This window comes from Sinocyclocheilus anshuiensis, unplaced genomic scaffold (assembly GCF_001515605.1).
Source record: "Sinocyclocheilus anshuiensis isolate Anshui unplaced genomic scaffold, SAMN03320099.WGS_v1.1 scaffold336, whole genome shotgun sequence".
Classification (NCBI taxonomy): domain Eukaryota; kingdom Metazoa; phylum Chordata; class Actinopteri; order Cypriniformes; family Cyprinidae; genus Sinocyclocheilus; species Sinocyclocheilus anshuiensis.
This window is the reverse complement of record NW_015555712.1, coordinates 485539-492729: the sequence shown is the minus strand read 5'-3', so window position 1 is coordinate 492729 and position 7191 is coordinate 485539.

Genomic DNA, 7191 nt, shown 5'->3' with positions numbered 1-7191 from the left:
GGAATAAGGGTCTTATGTAGCGAAATGATTGTCAATTTTCTAAAAAATAAATAAATAAATTATATACTTTTTAATCACAAGTGCTCGTCTTGCACTAGCTCTGCATCCATGTCTTCACGCGTTACGTTGGAAAGGTCACTTATGATGTAGCTGAAAGTACCGACCCACTGTTTACAAAGTGAACATTCAAAGAAAGTTAAATGCCCTTTCCAAAAAAAGGTAAAAAAAAAAAAAGTAAAAAGAGAAAATAAGTTTTAAAATAAGTTTTTCGCCCTACCATACTTTTTTCCAACGTGATTACATAATGTATGAAGATGAGCATTTGCAATCACAATTAGAGAACTCTTTAATGCAATTTTAACTAGTGACAATTGAATTAGAGAGCTCTAAAGTTGCATTCTTACTAGTAAGAATTAGAATTAATTTAGAGAGCTCTACAATTCAATTCTTACAAGTAACAATGTCAATTAGAGAGGTTTCTAATTCAGTTCTTACTAATAAAAATGAAATTACAGATCTCTCTGATTAATTGTAATTGTAATTATCAAGCATCGCATTAGTTCATGCCCAGAACAGAACCATACCGCCAACACTAACAGTATGCAATATAATTGTAATAAATATACTTTGACGAAAGTGGTCCTGACTGAATTTACTAGCAACAACTGAATCGCAGAACTCTGTAATTTAATTGTTGCAAGTGAAAATGCAATTACGTAAAAAAGTAACGCTGGGAATATTTTTAGCTGAAACGGCTTGCCATGCAAGTGGGTGTGGCGATCACAAGTGTGTGTAGAATTTTTTGTTACACGCTTATAGAGTTATAGAAATTACACAATTTAGTAAGTGTGGTGCTTCTAATTAAGTGATGAAAAGCAGTTGCAAATGTTGTACAAAATACACATACGCATCTTTGCAACAGTAAAATATGTGACACGTTATGTTTTATTAACAAATGAAGTGTAATATCTGATTATTATTTATTAATATTTAATTTACACAGAAAAGGTTTCCATGACATCCGCTGACTGCCATTAAACAGCTTTGAAGATCAAAGTCCATTTTTAATATAACTCCGATTGGATTCATCTGAAAGAAGGAAGTAATACACACCTAGAATGGATTGAGGGTGAGTAAATAACGGGCTAATTTTCATTTTTGGGTGAACTATCCCTTTAAGTAGTGGCGCAAATGATGGTAATTACAAGACACACCTGAACCAAATGACATAATCAGACACAGATGGGAAACTAGGTCAGAGAACACATGGGAACAAAAACACAACTACAAGTCCATGACTGTGACAATAGCCTACCTACCTCTAAACCTACCTATTTAATACATTATTATTAAACACTCGTTAGGCAGTTGATGTTACGGGACATGGTTGTAGTCAAGCGCATGACAATAGAGTAAATGTAAATAGTCTTTAATTCTAAATTCCAAAACAAGGGACAGGAGAATTCTTTAGCAGCAACACACGTATTCCATTTCAAAACATTAATCCAGGACCAAGAGTGAACAGAAAATGAAGGCTTATAAAGACAGGCAAACAAAAGGAGCACATGAGATGATTAACCAACACAGGTGAAAAGAATGAATGTGCTTAACTAATAATGAGAACAGGAACCAAACCAAATAAGGACAAATAGGAACATACACGTGACATGTCTCCCCCCTCCTGGAAGGCGCGTCCCGCGCCGTAACAGTACCATCGGGGAGGGGGCAGGCGCCCTGGAGGCTGGTGCAGGACTGGAATAGGGCCGAGACAAGGAGAGCCTCCAGGGAGGATCAGGGAGTTCAGGGGGCCATGGCGGCGCAAGCAGTTCAGGGGCCATGGTGGAGCAGGCAGTTCAGGGGGGCCATGGAGGTTCTGGCCGTTCTGGAGGCCATGGCGGTGCCGGCCATTCTGGAGGCCACGGAGGAGCCTTCGTAGCCTTGTCCTGGTTCCCCGGCCCGGCCACTATGGCAACGGATCTCTGCCCCCCAGAGGAAGAAAAATTAGGTCCTTCAATGCCCGGAGGGATTCTAGAGGGTGCTCTGGAGGAGCGGGCACTGGAGGGTGCTCGGGATGAGCGGGCTCTGGGGGGCGCTCGGGAGGAGTGTGCACTGGAGGGTGCTCTGGAGGAGCGGGCACTGGAGGGCGCTCGGGATGAGCGGGCTCTGGGGGGCGCTCGGGAGGAGTGTGCACTGGAGGGTGCTTGGGAGGAGCGGGCTCTGGAGGGCGCTCGGGAGAAGCGGGCACTGGAGGGCGCTCGGGAGGAGTGGGCACTGGAGGAGCAGGCGCTGGAGGGCACTCTGGAGGCGCGGAGCTGGCTAGCACAGGGGGCTCTGGAGACGAAGGAGGGCTGGACAGGACCAGCGTAGGCGAAGGAGACTCAGGAGGCAATGGAGAGCTTGATGGGACCAGCAGAGACGAAGGAGACTCGGGAGATGAAAGAGAGCTTTCTGGAGCGGACTCTGGGGAGAGGATAAGGGTGGAGAACAGTCTTTTTCTCCTCAACCTCCTTTTTTTGATTTGAGGTAAAGGAGTTAGCCACTGTCATCCTCAAGCTTGAGAGTAGAGCGTCCGAAGAGCCTTGAGAGTGGAGCGGCCGCTGTATCTGGGCATCAAGACATCCCATCGTACTCCACGAGTACTCCCAGGGGCACAGGTGTGGCGGTCATGACGGGCTGGGAATCAAAAATGGCGGTTGGCAGACTTGACAGTGGAGCGGCCGGTGATCCTGGCTGATGAACGGCTGGCGGACTTGACCACGAAGCGGCCGGCGGGCTTGACGAAGGAGCGGCCGGCGATCCTGGGCTGAGGACTAGGGAGGAGCTTAGGAGAACTCGGGGAAGTGGGAGGAAAGAAGGGAGCGGGCTCAGTGGAACCATATGTGGAGGGAGCTGGCTTGTGGTGAGCTGGAGTGTCCACATACTTCCAGATGGGAGGAGGGTGATGATCCTCCACATCGACTAGGAACTTGGAACCATTTAAATCTAGAACGTAGTTTATAAAATCTGCTACGGGTCTGCAGCAATCGTCAGGAGTCAAGAATCTAAACAAATGATCATCTTTTAGTCCCATCCGGAAGCACGCATTAATAATAGAATCGCTCCAACTTACCAGATGTATCACACTCAGAAACTCCTCACATACTGCTCCAAAGGCCGTCCCTTCTGCTGGAAATCCAGGAGAAAATCCTCTGCCCAGTTAATGTTGCTCAGTTCAGTCATCTTGTTAAGGTCCTGGATTCTGTTACGGGATGTGGTTGTAGTCAAGTGCACGACAATAGAGTAAATGTAACTAGTCTTTAATTCTAAATTCCAAATCAAAGGACAGGAGAATTCCTTAAGGCCAAAGTATACTTCGGCCGTCCGCGTCCGCGCACCGTCCACATTACGTCATTTCCGTCATCAGGAGGGCTCGCGGACAGCCGCGCACACCGTCCGCGTGCAGGCAATTTTTTGAGACCACGCGGACGGTCCGCGTACAACAGTGCATGCTCAAGGTGAAAGTTGAGACAGAGCGCAAGTCAAGTAGGTGGTACTGCGCCTGTGTCGAGCTCGTCCGTCCTCACTCATCTGCAGTTGAGTATACTTTGAAGGCTCTGCGCGAGACGGAACAGAACGCGGAAAGTGAAGTATACCCGGGCCTTTAGCAGCAACACACGTATTTCATTTCAAAACATTAATCCAGGACCAAGAGAACAGAAACTGAAGGCTTAGGCCCCATCTACACGATGCGTTTAGCTGTATACGCATAAATTTTGTATCGTATAGGCGTTTGTCCAGACGGATCCGGCGTTTTGGGAGAGTGAAACCAATATTTTTTGAAACCGGGTCCCAGAGTGGATAAATCTGAAAACGCCACCTTTGTGTTTTCGTGTGGACAGCGAATCCGTATATTTTCTGAAACGATGACATCATCAGCCTGTGTCTCGCCCCTAGTCAGACACCGCTACGTCACGTAACAGCAAAAAAAACATTAATGAACACTGAACGATTGTCTTTTTATTAACTAACATTAACACAGATTAATAAATGTATTGTTCCATGTTCGTTTGTATACCGCGCGCAAGGTTTATGCGCATAGTCCAAGTCTTCTCCGTTTTTAATGTATCTCTGTGGCAGAATTACAGCGCCACATACTGGTCTGGCATTTTTTGTGCATTGTTTTGTGTTGGTTTTGTGGTTTCGTGTGGACGCAGATATTTCTTGAGACGAAGGGAAAAAAAAGATTGGATAGGGAAAGCTCTGGCTTCGTGTAGACATAGCCTTATAAAGACAAAAGGAGCAAATGAGATGATTAACCAACACAGGTGAAAAGAATGAAGGTGATTAACTAATAATGAGAACAGGAACCAAATCAAATAAGGACAAACAGAAACATACAACTGACAGTTGATTTCCACTTTTACGATGTGATATGTGGTGAGAAAAGTAAGAAGAGCGAGTTCGGCCAAAAGTGGACTCGAACCATCGTCGATCACATCATATGAGCATTACTCTCTGACCTAAGCCACTGCTGATTCTAACTACCATTGTCCAACGAGATAAAATGAACATGGCACAAGTGTGTTCATTCTCAGCACTTTATCTTGACTTTTTTCTCAAAATTTAATGAGTTTATTCTCAACAATTTATTTCGACATTTTTTGCTAAATTTAATTTTTTATTTCTAGAAACACATCCACTTTATTCTCGAAATTTAATTAGTTTCTTTTCAACATTTTATTTAGACATTTTTGGTGAAATTTAACAAGTTTAATCTCGCATTGTAATGACTTTAATCTCAAGGTTTTATTTTTTATTATTGCTCAGCCCTAATCCTCTTCCATAATATTTAAATTCAGTAAATATTTTATGACAGCCATATCAGGTACTTTCCTAAAAAGCCAGGTTTATGATGTGTGTAGTAATAGATCACACTAATATTAGGTTACTTTTAGCATTACCCTGGAGTTAGTTCACTCTCCGTCTCAGCTATATGTGTGGGCAAGCCTTGCAATGCCTGAATAGAGTAAAGCTACAATTTCCTTTGGCTTTCTGCAATAGTGATGCCATGTGCATGTATTGATTGGATTGTTAGATTTCTAATCAGTAGGGGTTGAGACCAGGGGTGTCACAACGGGGGCAAAAGTGCATAGGGCCCAGAGGCTTAGAGGGGCCTGCAACGGTATTTCATTTCAAAACATTAATCCAGGACCAAGAGAACAGAAACTGAAGGCTTAGGCCCCATCTACACGATGCGTTTAGCTGTATACGCATAAATTTTGTATCGTATAGGCGTTTGTCCAGACGGATCCGGCGTTTTGGGAGAGTGAAACCAATATTTTTTGAAACCGGGTCCCAGAGTGGATAAATCTGAAAACGCCACCTTTGTGTTTTCGTGTGGACAGCGAATCCGTATATTTTCTGAAACGATGACATCATCAGCCTGTGTCTCGCCCCTAGTCAGACACCGCTACGTCACGTAACAGCAAAAAAAACATGAATGAACACTGAACGATTGTCTTTTTATTAACTAACATTAACACAGATTAATAAATGTATTGTTCCATGTTCGTTTGTATACCGCGCGCAAGGTTTATGCGCATAGTCCAAGTCTTCTCCGTTTTTAATGTATCTCTGTGGCAGAATTACAGCGCCACATACTGGTCTGGCATTTTTTGTGCATTGTTTTGTGTTGGTTTTGTGGTTTCGTGTGGACGCAGATATTTCTTGAGACGAAGGGAAAAAAAAGATTGGATAGGGAAAGCTCTGGCTTCGTGTAGACATAGCCTTATAAAGACAAAAGGAGCAAATGAGATGATTAACCAACACAGGTGAAAAGAATGAAGGTGATTAACTAATAATGAGAACAGGAACCAAATCAAATAAGGACAAACAGAAACATACAACTGACAGTTGATTTCCACTTTTACGATGTGATATGTGGTGAGAAAAGTAAGAAGAGCGAGTTCGGCCAAAAGTGGACTCGAACCATCGTCGATCACATCATATGAGCATTACTCTCTGACCTAAGCCACTGCTGATTCTAACTACCATTGTCCAACGAGATAAAATGAACATGGCACAAGTGTGTTCATTCTCAGCACTTTATCTTGACTTTTTTCTCAAAATTTAATGAGTTTATTCTCAACAATTTATTTCGACATTTTTTGCTAAATTTAATTTTTTATTTCTAGAAACACATCCACTTTATTCTCGAAATTTAATTAGTTTCTTTTCAACATTTTATTTAGACATTTTTGGTGAAATTTAACAAGTTTAATCTCGCATTGTAATGACTTTAATCTCAAGGTTTTATTTTTTATTATTGCTCAGCCCTAATCCTCTTCCATAATATTTAAATTCAGTAAATATTTTATGACAGCCATATCAGGTACTTTCCTAAAAAGCCAGGTTTATGATGTGTGTAGTAATAGATCACACTAATATTAGGTTACTTTTAGCATTACCCTGGAGTTAGTTCACTCTCCGTCTCAGCTATATGTGTGGGCAAGCCTTGCAATGCCTGAATAGAGTAAAGCTACAATTTCCTTTGGCTTTCTGCAATAGTGATGCCATGTGCATGTATTGATTGGATTGTTAGATTTCTAATCAGTAGGGGTTGAGACCAGGGGTGTCACAACGGGGGCAAAAGTGCATAGGGCCCAGAGGCTTAGAGGGGCCTGCAACGATGCCACAACTTGATCTTGAATGCTATTTTTGGATTCCTGTGTCCATTTGTGGATCTGTTGTGCTAGTAGTGGTTTTGCTTATGACACAGTAAAAAAAAAAGTTGGGTTAAAACATGACTGCCTGTTTAGGTTATAGGAGCCTAGCTGAATAGCACTGCATGATACAGTATTGTTAATGATGAATCATGACATTTGGAATGTTCCTATTGTTATTCCAACAGTCTCTCCCCGAAAATGGCCCATCTCAATGTCATTGTGTTATTTGCAACTTATTCTCTTATTCATGTATCATTTTATCTAGTAAAACTGATCCTTTGCAGTGCTACTTTTAGAGAGGTTGCCCCTAATTAAACGAGATAACAAAAATTAAGAAATTAAGATTTTATATGTGTAGACCTTCTTTATCAATAAACATGATTACCTTAAGCTTGCATCAATAAATTAATTTCTTATTCATGTTTAGCTTTTATTCTTTATTGTACAGCAAATACAGAAATAACAAAAAGTTGAGACATCGCAACAG